Source organism: Tachypleus tridentatus, chromosome 6, assembly GCF_004210375.1.
Source record: "Tachypleus tridentatus isolate NWPU-2018 chromosome 6, ASM421037v1, whole genome shotgun sequence".
Classification (NCBI taxonomy): Eukaryota; Metazoa; Arthropoda; class Merostomata; order Xiphosura; family Limulidae; genus Tachypleus; species Tachypleus tridentatus.
In genome coordinates this window covers 107,091,452-107,107,264 of record NC_134830.1, presented here as the reverse complement: position 1 = coordinate 107,107,264, position 15,813 = coordinate 107,091,452, and positions in this window count along the sequence as shown.

Here is a 15,813-nt window from a genome sequence, read left to right as displayed (position 1 = left end):
CCTACTGTTTAACTTTTTAGTTTCTCTGAGTAAACAGTGGAAGCAACCGTTACATTTTAAGCGCCCTAAACACGAAATAATGCCAAGACCATTTCAGTAATATAGTTTAATTTTCCTTTTCGCTGTATTTTGACAGCTGCAAATGAATCCTTTTTACGAAATATCAGTTAGTTTGATCTCAAGCTAACCTTGCTCATTGTTACCTTCAATAATACGGCTGCAGTGTCTGTTCAATTACTTTTAAATGTACTGTTTCTGGTACGATTACAAGGAACAGAATATCGTAACACGTACTGAGTGTGTGTAAGCTGAATACATTTCGTATATTCTCATAAAATTTCAATCGTTATCAAGTAGCGAACCTCATGTTATATTCTGATGCAGTAGCATGATCATTCTTTTTTCTTGGAACAGTAACTATCTGTCAGAGCTGCAACCTTTTTATAGCATTAAAAAACATTCTTACGAAAACATTATCTTTCACGATCATTCCAAACAGCAAGCGTCACTTTAGAATTCAATCTGTATTATCATAGAAAGCCCTTTACTTTTACATATTTACTGATATTACAGAAAATTCAATTTAAAGCCATTTGAAATAGTTATTTGTTTCTGATTTCAAAGCTACAGAAGGGGTTATACGCGCTTGGGACCCCATTTGAAACCTATCCCTTGGCCTGGCATGGCCGAGCGCGTAAGGCGTGCGACTCGTAATCCGAGGGTCGCGGGTTCGCGCCCGCGTCGCGCTAAACATGCTCGCCCTCCCAGCCGTGGGGGTGTATAATGTGACGGTCAATCCCACTATTCGTTGGTAAAAGAGTAGCCCAAGAGTTGGCGGTGGGTGGTGATGACTAGCTGCCTTCCCTCTAGTCTTACACTGCTAAATTAGGGACGGCTAGCACAGATAGCCCTCGTGTAGCTTTGTGCGAAATTCCAAAACAAACAAACAAACAAACCTATCCCTTGGCCTATCCACGTAAATGAGTGATAATAACGGAAAATGAATTATCTAGCCTTTAAATCGACTGAGTGCATTATAAAAACAATTAAATCGTATACCTGGTTTCATTCAATTAATATTTCGTTAACTTCAGTAGGGAATCCGGTGGAAACTTTTATTTTATGAAATATTAGTAAGTGATTATTGTTTTTGGAAAGTAAATATATAATAATTTATGCTCTAAACAAACAGTTCTCTATTACTCTCTATATTGAGAAAACAGCTGTTGTTTTAATCTATGAATTTAATATCCTTTCATTTCCTTAAAGTAGAGAAATGTGTATGATTTTAATGTTATGAAGTAAATTCACAAGTTTTGTGAAATTTTACATAATAAAAAAGATGTTAATTCAGTCTATGTTTCATTTTAAAATAAAACAATAAAAAGTATTTTATATGAAAAAATACAAGTGTCTTCTGTCTTAGAATGCTTTTCTTTAACTGCTTTCGGTCCTCTTGTAAGAGCATTTATCAGGTTAAAAAGAGCTGAAAGGTCACATTTGATTAAACTATTTAAGTTATAGAATAGTCCCTGTATACTTTTTGCATATGTTATGAGCTTTAAAACACACAAAAATAACGTTTTCATTGTTGTGTTTTTAGACTTTTATAAAGGAAAATACTTGAATAACGTTTGTTTTTACCTTAGTATATGTAAAGAAATGTTTCATGTTTACTTTTTTCATGTTTCAAACGTAGAACATTAGAGTCGTTTTTACTGCTTTTCGTGTGCTGAAAAAAAAATTAGACAGAAGCTTAATATGCCGCTAAGAAATTAATCCTCGAATATAAAGGGCGGAGGGTATAGTCAGCCTTGTTGTTGGTTTGTGTCATTCAAAGAACGGTAGAGAACTTTTAACTAGTTTTTTTCCTTCCATGAATCTTTTTAGCCATAGAATATTTCTTGACGATTACTTTCAGAAAATTTAACGAGCTCGTGCACTTTCGCAAATTATCTTCAAGCAAATCTCTTCGTTTATTTTATTTTCTTTGTCTTAACACGCTTCTGAAATCCTTAACGAAACGTTTTTAATAAGAGGGTTAAAGATATAAGCGTTACCACATGCTAGAAAAACGTTGTTGATATTACTGCGTTCTAACATTTATTGGAGAAGGATGCAAACAATTTAATTTAATGCATGAGCAAAAGGTTTACAAATACATTCTATAAAAATTATGACAGAGTACTAATAGATGTGCTTTTCTATGATGTGTTTAATTTTTATGTACCTTCGCTTTAGTAAGAGAAAAGAAAGGGCTAAAATTATAATGAATACTAGCATTAAACATTTAAAAAGATCACCTAATCTACACTTCGGTATTATATTATATTTGAAAATTAGAACAAAATAATATCAGTTTTAAAAGATTCTGTTGTTTTCTTTTTTCTGAAGGGGAAAATCCAAAGTAAATCCATAAGTAAATAAGTAACTTTTAAAATGTTTTTTTTGTATTTTATGTTTTAGTTTCGTAATTTAGAGCGCAAGAAAAGTAAAAACATAACATACACTGTTGAACATTGAACTGTTTTGATATTAACGTTTGTGGGATTATTTTCTCATGGTTGAGACAAGGCTGGGAGTACATTTATAATATTTAAGTAATTGTCAACCGCTGGTTGTGCTTTATAAATATCTGTGTTTAGTTCTTATGATATTTTTAATTTCTATTTTTACTCTAGTAGTAAAGCGAGAATATAGTTTTTTGTTTTTTTTAATAAAGATAAAATGTTAAATTTTATCTTCTCAGCATATGAAGTAAATGATCAATCTAACATTTCTGATTTTTTTATTTCTGTTTCGGTATTCTTTGTTGCTAGTCTTTAATACTTCTAATCAGAATTACATATTACCCAGACAGGAACTGAAAAAAGTGCAAGTTACACAGTTAAGCTAAAAAAATCTCAAAAAAAAGTATAAACTTTAATTATGCTAAGACATTGGAAGGTGAAAAAAATAGTTTTTTAATTGATTCTGGTAAAACTTTAGAAGATTAAAAAGTATAGTCTTCTGAACTGATTATGGTAAGATTTTAGAAGTTTGGAGAAACTATAGTGTTTTTTTAACTAATCATGGTGAAACTCTGGAAGAAGAAAAATATGATTTTATTTATCGATTATGATGATGCTTTGTAAAATGAAAAAATTGTGGTTTTTTTCAAATAATCACAGCAATATTTTACAAGATGGAAACAGTACTAATTTTCCAATTGATTATCTTTAGTCTTTGAAAGATGGGAGAAAGCTTTGTTTTCTCAATTGTTTGTGTTGAGCTCGTTAGTTTTAGAGCAAAGTCAGTTGGGCTATTTCCTGTCTCCATCACAAGAATCGAGCCCCGGAGTTTAGCGTAGTAACTCATTGAGTTACCGCTGTCCTCCTACTGGGGAACATTATGATCAGATGTTCGAAGGTGGATGAAAGTATAGTGTTGTTTTTTTTTCAAATGATTAGGCATAATGGATGAAAAGTGTAGTTTCTGCAACTGATTATAGTAAGACTTTAAAAGATGGATGAAAGTATAGTTTTATCAACTGATTATGGTAAGAATTTATAAGATAAAACAAAGTTTATTGTTCTCAACTGATTATGATGAGAATCTATAATATAAAACAAAGTTTATTGTTCTCAACTGATTATGGTGACAATCTATAAGATAAAACAAAGTTTATTGTTCTCAACTATGTTGAGAATCCATAAGATAAAACAAAGTTTAATGTTCTCAACTGATTGTGATGAGACTTTAGAAGATGATACTAATATGACATAATAAATATTTTAAATTTATAAATAGTCATTCTTAGCAGTTCACAGATAATTTAACTCACATTCTAAGATGTTAAAATTTTGGACTTACTTGTTTTTACATTAATTATATATTTCGGAATTTATTCGTTTCTCGGACGGAGCAACTTTTATGTACATACCTCTTTTACTAGGTTGTTATAAAGCTCTTTTTCCTGCATTACGTGTAGACATCTTTAACAGGTGATTAGAGAGTTGTATTTTTAATACGCTGTATAAAACGTTTAGATAATATTTATTTAGCCAAACTGGATCTGAATTCTTTACAAACAGAAATTTCTTAGGAACTAAAAAAGTAACTTCATGTATTGTTCATATATGCTACTTTGTTCTCGATATTATTGTAGCAAATTGCATCTCTTTTCTTTTTTATTTCTTTCTGAACCTTCTTCGCCAGGGTATCACAAAATTCTCACGGGCTAAGTTTGCTAGAATATTCGATAAGATTCTCGAACGAGTAAGAAAATAGCAAAGTCAGATGTCTCACTCACTCGGTTGGTCATTTCGCGCGCAGTCAAAACAAAATCTAGTCTTACTTCTCTCATCACACCCACGATATAATCAAATTCTGTCAAACTTTGTTTTTTTTAAAACACCTTGAGTTCTGACTCTGTAAAACATAAGTTATTCTATATTGTTTTTAGAAAATCGTTTAAATGCTGGCTGTCTCCAGTTCAACTAATGTTCTAAAGTACAAAAATCATGCAAACAATTTCGGTTACACTAGTGGAAAATATATTGCAGTTTCACGAAAGAAAAATATCACACACAAGGTAAAGGTAGCTTATTACCACTATTTTAATAGTAAAATTGATGGCCAAGAAAAAATTTGGCTTCACACATGCGTTATATATTATTTGCACATTTTGTTTAATACAGTGGATGAAAAAGAGAGACTATGTATGCCATATACAGTTCCCATCATATGACATGAGCCCAAAGATCGACAAACTGACGATATTTTTCTAATACGAATGTTTCTGAATGCTTAGGTAAAACTAAACAGTGCATTAAATAACCATATTTAGGTATATCATGTGAACTGAAACAGGTACCTCATGGGGTTAGTCTTCTAGTGTCCTATCCACCAGCGAATTAGGAAACAGAAGAGTTATCCTGAGAAGACAAGGATTCACCTTGTATCTCAGAACGGCTGGTATGGGTATTAAAACTTTTCCTAATAAAGCAGAGAACAAAGTTTCGACCTTCTTAGGTCATCTTGAGGTTAACAAAGAGAGAGCAACTGACCGTTGCAGGGCACATGTCTTAGGGACGAGAGTGTGAACGTGTACGGAATTGTAGGGGGCGCTGCAGTTAGATGTTAGGTTATTAAAGTGTTCCCTTATATTTGTTTAATTTTGGTTTTAGTTGTTGTATAAATAACTAGAGCTTCTTTGATTTTGCATTTGTTCCTATTTGTTTTCCTACTTAGTATCTGGTTGTTTTCTATGGTTATGTTGTATTTATTTGACTTGCAGTTCAAAAACGTGTGAAGGTGTGTTTTTTTTTTCTTTGGATCGAGTTTTTATGTTTCTGCTTCTTTCTCAAATATAGATGTCGTGGCAGTTGTTGCATTGTATTTCATAAATAATATTGGTGTTGTGTTTGTCAGTGTAGTTTTTACATAATATGGACTTTAACTTTGTACCTGGTTTTTGAATAAATTTGGTGTTTACTGGAATGTTGTGTTTTGTTATAAGTTTTTTTTCCAAATGTTGATTATTTTTCCGTTGATGTCGGGAACATATTGTATGCAGCAGTGTAAGGTTTTGTAGTTTGTTGTTTCTCGGGGTTTACTATCATTTGTTTGTTGTAGATCTACGTGTATGTGTATAATTTTTTCAACGATTTTTAGAGGAAATTTGTTGATGTTGATGAAGTGTTGTTTGATTTAGTTGATTTCATCGTTAATTTTATCTGGTGAGTACAGTTTTGTGACTGTGTTTATTTGGTTTCTTAATAGGTTGAGTTTTTGTTTTGTTCTATGTGCTCAGCAAAGATAATAATGGTCTCAGATATCTTTCTCACAAGTTTCCAAAATTCAGTGGAGAAAAAAATGAAAGAAGCTATTTTTGTTAGGTCACAGATTCGAGAAATTCTGGTGGATGATGATTATCAAATAGTTCTCAGTCAGAAAGAACTTGCTGCCTGAAAATAATTTAAGCTATTTGTCAAACATTTCTTAGAAAATTACTCAGATGATAACTATGCTGTGATGATCGATTATTTCATCCAGAACTACCGGAAAATGGGGTCTAATATCTCACTAAAGATGCACTTCTTACATTCTCATTTGACTTCTTTCTAAATGATCTAGGTGCAGTGAGCGATGACCATGGAATCCTGCTATGAACAGCGTTAAAATAAGAACATATACAAAAGGCGCCACAAGTCAAGCAGATATCTTGTATCAAAAACTAATAGCATTGTGGAAGTTTCTGAGCATAGCCTAAATGTATATGCAATATATAATCTTATTATACTCACTGCTTTTTAAACTGGTATGGCTATATTGAGCATTCTTAATGCAATTTTCAATGAATAAATACACTTATTAAAAAAAATTGTCATTTTCACTACATATATATATAAGAAAATTTGAATAAATCTACTATATCTCGAAAATTAGATGTGATCACTAATATTCTCCATGATTTTTAGAATCAACATCGTCAAATACTCCGATATAGTTGCATTTTTTCTAGTAGAGGAGAAAAATACTTTTGTTACCAGGTGTTATTGCTCTTAGGATCTTAGGATTTTCTTAAAGAAAATGTAAGTTATCGTTATTTGAGCTTATTTTATTATTTGTAGATTAAATATAGTTTAATTATATAATTTATTTGTTTCTTGTAAAGAAAAGCCTACACAACAAGGGGGTATCAAAACCCGATTTTTATCGTTATAAGCTCAGTTATTTATCGCTGAGCAGGTAGATGGCTGGTTAAAAAGAAGACTGCAAATTCATTTATTCATTTTCGTGTCTCTGCATATAAATTTGAAGGAAGACTCTGAATATGTGCCAAACTAAAAAAATTTAACATTTAATTAGGAAATTAAGAAACATCTATTAAAACCAATGAAAATTTTGATATGACATTACTATAAATATCCCACCTTATGTATAATTTTAAAACATACGAAAAATATTTCTATGTTTAAATGTTATATATATTTCATAATTGTTATCTTTTCTTTACTGATATACACATACCTTAAGAATATATCTTCAAAACAAAAAAAAACAAACAAGCTTATGTGAGATGATTAAAGTCATTGTTAAGCCAACTACGTAAAATATATGTTCTTCTGTAGCAAATTTCCTAAAAATACTTTTTCTTATTGGTAATGAAAAAACTTCAAATTTTGATTGTGTCAATTTTCACACCTATATCATTAATATCTCAGTCTATTTTTAAAATTATTTTCCAAAATATCTTATTCTACAATTCTAAGAGAATTTGTTATATTTTGTTTGTTTGTGGTTAAGCCCAAAGTACCACAATAGGCTATCTATGCTCTACTCACCGCAGGTATCGAAACCTGGTTTCTAGCGTTGTAAGCCTACATACATATTGCTGTGCCACTAAGAGGAAATTTGTTGTTTAAAAAATGTAACACACGATCTAGAAAGAGATCTTATAGCATTTGGTCACACCTGTATTTTCTGTTTCACCTGGTGACATTTGAATTTTCTGTGATTTATGGCTAGTACAGATTTATGTACACTTGATGACCCCTGTATTTTATAAATTTCATGGCTAGTACAGTTACACCTGGTGACACCTGTATTTTCTAAGTTTTATGGCTGATAAAGATTTATGGCCAACTGATGAACGGCAGAAAAGGGGAGGCTTCCGTTCACAAAACACTTAGACTAAAAATGTGTAATATTAGTCAATAAAAATGAAGGTTTCGCAAACAGTTGCAGTAAAATCTCCTCATTTCGTATAGGTTCTTATAACAACATTTTCTTTAACATATTTAGATGTAATCAATACTTTCAATGGAACGTTGGATTTGACTTTTATAGCATTTTGTATCGTACTTGCGTAATAAGGTTATCAATCAATACAAGAGAAATTTAATGACGTATACACGTTAGCTCCTAGGCACGAAATGTACGTTTATCGATTGTTTCACAAACGCTTTACTAGACGGCGCTGGAAAAGTATTGAAAAGAAATAGTATGCGTGTTTTCTTCTAGCAAAGCCACATTGGGATATCTGCGGAGTCCACCGAGGGGATCGAACCCCTGATTGTAGTGTTGTAAATCCGTAGACTTACCTCTGTACTAGTGGGGAACGAGAAGAAATAGTACCCTTCCATTAATTAAGTGCTATAGATTTTCAAATGACGCAAATATTACTTTTTATCCAAAATAAAATGAATTAGTCATGCAATAAATGTCAGAAAATATTCTAGATAAGCACGAATTTTGATATTTTTTTCCGAAAATATGTCCATGAGATGAGTATTTGAAAATTGATTAAACTAATATATATATAAAATGATTATCGTAGTATGAAATAACGATTAAAACTCACAGTAGTTCTGAATATATTTTTAAGGCCTGGCAGGGCCAGGTGGTTAAGGCGCTCTACTCGTAATCTGAGGGTCCTCAGTTCGAATCCCCGTCACACCAAACATGTTCGCCCTTTCAGCCATGGGGGCATTATAATGTGACGATCAATCCCACTATTCGTTGATAAAAGAGTAGCCCAAGAGTTGGCAGTGAGTGGTGATGACTAGCTGCCTTCCATCTCTAGTCTTACAGTACTAAATTAGGGACGGCTAGCACAGATAGCCCTCGAGTAGCTTTGCGCGAAATTCAAAGCAAACCAATATAATTATAATGTAAAATAAATTATTTAAAAAAAACACAACACACTCTCAAGATTATCTCACAAAAAGTATGTTTTCTTGAAATAGACACAGTACTGAGTATAATATTATTCAATTTTTTAAAGGACTATTTTGAAAAATTTCTTTCACAAATGTTGAACGAGTTAATCAAAATTAACCTTAGAAGTTCAAATCCTACTTTTTTACGTGTTAGAGAATATTCCAGTTATCATAACTTGTGTTTGAGTATAATTAATTAGCAAGCTATTAGCACCTTCTTTAACTTATTTTCGTGTTTTTATACTGGTTATTTTACGTACAGTTTCCTTTGAATGACGGTATCGAATATAAGAATATACAAACTTATTAGGTCTATGGAAAGTTGTGCATAACGAACGCTGTCCCCATACACGCCAAAACAGGAAATTTTCATTCATTCGTAAGATTGATTGATTTTTGGAATTAACCACAAAGCTACAGAATGGGCTACCTCTAATTTACCCACCACGGGTATCGATACCAGGTTTTCCGCAGTTTGAGTCCGCAGACATACTGATGTAATACTCTATGGCGAGGACTTTCTTACGAAATTAAAAAAAAAACAAACGTGTACGTTGTAGATACTCTAGTTTGTCACTAGTTACTAAATAACAATAAGATTGTCTGTGGGTCCCGGCATGCCCAAGCGTGTTGAGGCGTTCGACTCGTAATCCGAGGGTAGCGGGTTCGAAACCCTGTTGCACCAAACATGCTCGCCCTCCCAGCCGTGGGGGTGTTATAATGTGACGGTTAATCCCACTATTCGTTGGTAAAAGAGTAGCCCAAGTGTTGGCGATGGGTGGTGATGACTAGCTGCCTTCCCTCTAGTCTTACACTGCTAAATTAGGGACGGCTAGTGCAGATAGCCCTCGAGTGGCTTTGTGCAAAATTCAAAAACAACAAACATTGTCTGTGTTATAGTTGGCGACTAGTTATTAAGTAACAATAACATATATAAATATATATATATATACTCTAATTTGTCAATAGTTACTAAATAACAGTAATATTGTAGGTGCTTTAGTTTGTCAGTAATTATTAAATAACAATAACATTGTCTGTGTTATAGTCTGTAGCTAGTTACTAAGTAATAATAACAATGTATATACTCTAGTTTGTCATACTAGCTATTCAGTAACAGTAACACTGTATATTTTCTAGTTTGTCACTACTTACTTAGTAACAATAACTTTATCTTCACTCTAGTTTGAGACATTATTTCTTTCTTAACTTTGACAAAAATGTAGTACAACTGGTAGGTATTTAATAGACTTAATGATAAGATTAATCACAATAGTACTACGATGGGAACTTGTAAAACTAAAGGTATTTGTAGAACGTACAAATGCTGTGTATTTCATTTGCCCTTTAGTTAGTTAGTTATCACCATTAGATTCCATCTAGGAACATAGGGCCGCAATCGCTTGCGGATTCTTCAACAAGTATTTAAGTGTGTAGGTTGTTAGCCCACTGCACCGAGCCGTCCCTAATTTAGCAGTGTAAGACTAGTGGGAAGACAGCTAGTCATCACCATCCACCGCCAACTCTTGGGCTACTCTTGTACCAACGAAGAGTGGGATTGACTGTAACATTATAACGCCCCCACGGCTGGGAGGGCGAGCATGTTTGGCGCGACGCGGGTGCGAACCCGCGACCCTCGGATTACGAGTCGCACGCCCTACGCGCTCGGCCATGCCGGGCCATTTGCCCTTTACCCTTGATTAATACTGCTCCTTCTACAAAAAGTTCCAAAATACCATTCATATGTTTCACCTAATATATTTAAAACCACGCCATCCATTTTTATTTTTTTTTTGCATTTTAACATTGCAGTTATTAATCCAGTAGCTTTATGTAATATGAACGGTTGAAAAACTTTTCTGGAAACAGTTTTATTGTTTTTGCAGAAAGAACAAATGTCATACTCAAATACGAAATATTATTTTGTTTGAGCTGGCGTGCGACATACTAAAGAACTCTTGTTGTTCTGTACGATAGTCATGATGTCAAAAAAAAAGAAAGTGACAATCGATTTGATAAAAAGCAAACTACTTTTGTTGATGCTAATTTGATTTTAATTTTGTCTGCAAAGCTTTCCAATTTATATTATGAGTACAAAGTTATTTTCATTAATTTCTGAATTCTGCCAAAGTAAAAACAATGAAATTAATAAGATACATAAAATTTAAATCGATGTGGTCTCAAGTTCCTCTCTAATTTTTGGAAAAGTACATTCATAGAATTTGACGTATGAGCAGATCTGTTGTCAGTTGTTCTAAACCTTATTCAGGATCGTTCTATCACTTCTTCGCTGTGTACCACAGTTTCTGTATGCACTCTGCCTGCAGTTACTATTGTCTGCTTTATTCTTCGAACAATCGGAAAGAAGCAATTCTTGAATTAGGCGAATCCCTTTGAAGTGACGTTTGATCACGAAAACTTTATCAAATTTGTGACTCGTACTACTTAACAAAATAAACCCAATTTTCATGCATTAGTCGAATTTACAAGATATGTATATATGTATTACTTATATAGTTTATATCTCTCTCACAAAGTTTGATTGGAATAGAACCATAAGTCCTACAATTTTCTAGGGCCCGGCATGATCAGGTGGTTAGGGCGTTCGACTCGTAATCTAAAAGTCGAGTTTTCGCATCCCCGTCATGCCAAACATGCTCGCCCTTTCAGGAGTAGAGGCACTATAATGTGAGCAGCATTCACGCCCAAAGTTGGCGGAAGGTGGCGATAGCTAGCCGCCTTCTCTCTAGTCTTACACTGCTAACTTAGGGACAGCTAGTGCAGATAGCCTTGCGCAAAATTCAAAAACATTAGAATAATTAAATAATGAACAAAACTCGGGAGACTTTAAGTATATTTTAACCAAAATTTATTGGAAAACTATTTTCAATCCAGTTTTCTCTAACAGAAATATGTTTTCTAATCTGGAAGTTGACACTTTTATGGTTATTATAATTTAACATCATAAAGTACCTGATATTAGGCAACAAATATTAGTCTGAAACTTGAACGATTCCACTAGAATTATCCAGCGAAGTTGTTAAATATAATATAGAATAAATTACACATCTAAATGAAAACTTCTTTATTTTTATTTTGTGCGAAGTTTCGAGCAGATGTTGTTCGCCAGATAGTAAAGACCGTGTTACAATGGAATTAATCTCAGGCTCTAGGGGCTTTAAAGTTAAATATGGGGTTTTGACACTCACAGTGGGTAAAGCACAGATAGTCCATTATGTAGCCTTGCACTTAACAACAATCAAGCAAAGGTAAGGAACTATCTCATCAAGGGTCTTAAACATGTATAGATTTCCCACAGCTGTTATAGACAATATACTTAGCATGTTTCATGGATATCGATCGGCTTTACATGCGTGGCTCAAATAGAATAACTGAAATATTCTTCAACAGACACCTAAGCAATACTTGTTACATCGTATATCTAGGAAGCCATAAGTGAAATCAAAATATATGTCACATGTAAACCACACAACTTCCACTGCTATTATATGATCCAAATTAAGCAAGCTAGTTATATTTATTAATTTTATCTAAGTAATTCGCAAATCAGAGCCACCCCAGTGGCACAGCAGAAACCGAGTTTCGAATACACGTGATGGCAGAACACAAATAGCCCATTGTGTAGATTTGTGCTTAACTTCGAACAAACAAAATATAATAAATTCTCACATAATTGATATAATAAGATATCTTGGAAAATAATTTTAAAAATAAACCAAAGAAACAAACAAACAATTGCAAATAAGGTTTTTAGGTTGATACGTTTGCATGCAAACTGTAAAACATTGTTTCAGTTGAAGGCCCTTAAAACTATGGTTTCCACACAGTTGTCTGTGTCTGACTAGTTAAGGGCATGATTAATCAGTCATAAACCATTTTGACATATTGCTTTATTCACTCATGTGTAAACAACTTCATAAGGTTGGAAACTACAATCAAGAAGCATTAGCTCCAGCCGGCGTCGTTCGCTATATAAATAGTAGAACAAGCTGTGTAGTTTGTACTTTTTTCAGACCATGTGTATGTGTAATACTTGAAATAATCGTTGGTTTCTTTTTACGTGCTTGAATTACCTGCATGCAGAACTCTCAGCAGCCTTGCTCTTCACGCCGATCTGAAAGCCTTCTTTAAAACTCTGAAGTATAATATAAAAAATTCGTAGTTGTATAAGAATTTTCTTTTAATTGTATACAAAATGTTCAAACACTTCTAAAGACCTCTTGTCCTTATACACAGTGAAATCGTAACCCGGTATTTTCAGTACCATATACATTTACAGTTTTAAAGCTATGTCACTTAATAAAATGCGCACATTGCATTATTTTAAGTATAATAAATCCATTTTTGGTAGGCGGGCTTTCATGAACTTTATTTACCCACCTGTTCTACCACGTCAAGCATATAGCCAAGTTACTCACTGTCATTCTCATTGCTACTTTTGTTCTTTTGCAGAACGAGGGTTATTATCTCAAACAATAATATTTATCGAGAAACAATATATTATATTTTGTCGTATTTTCTTAGAATAAAGATCTCGTTAACCAAAAAAAAAGAAACTTCTGTCCAGTATAAATAGATACACCATTCTTCAACGGAATTCATAGTTTTTGTTTACTGATATTACATTTATGGTTCAAATGTACAAAAAATTGACCTGTGTTATTTAGTTCTCTTTATTATTTCCGTCTTCACTATTGTAATGGCATATCGCACTCATTGTAAGAAAAAAAGGTTACTGTTATTATAACCTAAAATTCAGTAGAATGCTAGGAATAACGAGATTTATTATTTTTATTCGTCTCTCTAAATCTCATATCGGTACATAGTAATGTTAAAGTACAACCTTATTGGTTTTCTTACAAATTTTTCTTAGAAATAGATTCTGCTGATATACAAAATCATTTATAGGTCTTTGAACTAATTTGTTCTGATATACAGAATCATTTATAGGATTTTCTACGAAGCTGAATATCACATTGATTTGTATGCTCTTTTATACGTAGAAATACGTTTTTAATTTAATACGTAAGTTGTGAACCATAGAAATAGCGCGTGATTTTCTTAAAATATAAAAAGAACACCTAAATTTTCCTTATTCTCTGTAGTAGATTCAAGCCCTAGTTGCCGTTTCTAGGGGGAGACAAGGTGTTCCTTCCCCGCTACCTTCGTTCTCTACCTTAAAGTTTGTATTATGTTGCTATGCTATCAGACGTTTGAGAGTTAAATTCCAGATGTAAATATATATCGTTACTTTACATGTTCTACTAGAAACATTTGAAAAAGCAATATTTTATTCATCCATTCGGTTTCAAGAAATTGTACGAATATCGTAAATAAATGATGACATGTTAAGACAAGTCGTATCGGTTAGTGTCGTCCTGTTCGCATAAAAGTTAATTTTTGTTGTTCGTAATATAATGACTATGGACAACTTAAACATATAAACGTGATTAAACAAATCTTTCATTAAGCTATTTTAATACTGTATATAATAATATTTAATACTGTAATAATATTTTTTAAAATATTAAAATATTTTAATACTATTTTAACATTTATTGAATAGGTTACGAATGCTGAAAATTTAAGGTAAATCGTCTAAACTGATATTATCCAATTCTTATGGGAGTGGAATCTTTGCATTGTTTCCGTCGCAAAATAATTAATATTTCCTGTCCATAATATATTGTACATTTTGTGAATTGCCGTGTTACGATAAATTAAGTATTATGATATTAACAGAGACAATATTTTATCTCAAATTTTACACACCTTCACTTTCTCTGTTATAAGCCTGTCGTGTAACAAAGCGTTTAAATTCTAATAAACTGGAATGAATAACTAGAAATCAGTATATATTATGACGAGTTGCTGTTTTTTCAGTATGCATAAATACATAAATACTTGTTTCAAAATAATTTACTTTGTGGATAAATGTGCAATTATGAATTGTCTATGGCCATCATTATCACGAGAAAATTACTTAAGTGAAGTCCATTCTAGCTAAGAGCTCTTCAGAGACTCAGCGGCAAGTCTAAAGGCTTGTAACGCTAAAATCCTGAATAAAATAGACTAATTTTTTGTCGAAATATGTATTAAAATTTACCGTCAATAAAATGTTTACTGGTGCTTATAAATCGTTTTTTTTCTTTCTATTGTTATCAGTTAAGTTACTTGTGAATTATTAAATATAACACCATAGCAGTATCCAGCATTGGCCTTAGAACAGAACGACAGATATGGCATTCCTAATAAAGGTACTACATTGTGACGCAGTCATATAAATACCGATGTATTTTATTAGCAAGATATAGATAGTTCGATTGCAAAAACATTTATTAGTTTGTGGATCTAATTTGAGTATGAATTATGCAATGTTCATTTTTATATTGCTCTCAAAATTAGTACTTTTTAATTTCCAGTTGAAATGTATTCCCCAATAAAAGTTCCAAGAAAATAGCGCACATTAAATTATTTAATTTGGGAATATTCCAAGTAGAACTGAGGATAATAGTAGAAGAGGGTAATATCATTAAGTATTAAGGAACTAGGCTGAGGAAGAGTATTAAACGTTAAGAAAATGAAGAACCTATACTCTACTGGTTCAGCCTAGTCATATAATTTATAATTTCTTTCATATTTTATCTCAGGTCTTAATAGTGAACATAAATATCAACGTTACCGTCACAGCTAGTCAAAATTCATAACAGAACTGTTAACCTACAAATGTAGAATATCTATCTAACAAACTATAAGAATATGAAATTATAAAGGGAAGAACTACACTTTTATATTAAGTTACTCCTGAAACATACTTAATTTCAAAATCAAAATCCATTTAATACTTTAGGTCAGTTGCGTATGTATTATCTCTATTTTAGCATTCTTCTTAAGGGTCAATAGGTACATCCATGTACACGACTCAGTCACCTATGAGATATCCATACAAGTTCACGTGACAAGCACACAATACTTACTTGACAAGAACAATAAAAAGCACACAAATCCCGAGACAACTAAAATATCCAAACAACTGCTCAAAAAAAGCACGCGCTACTCACTTTACAAGATCAGCATAAGCACACAA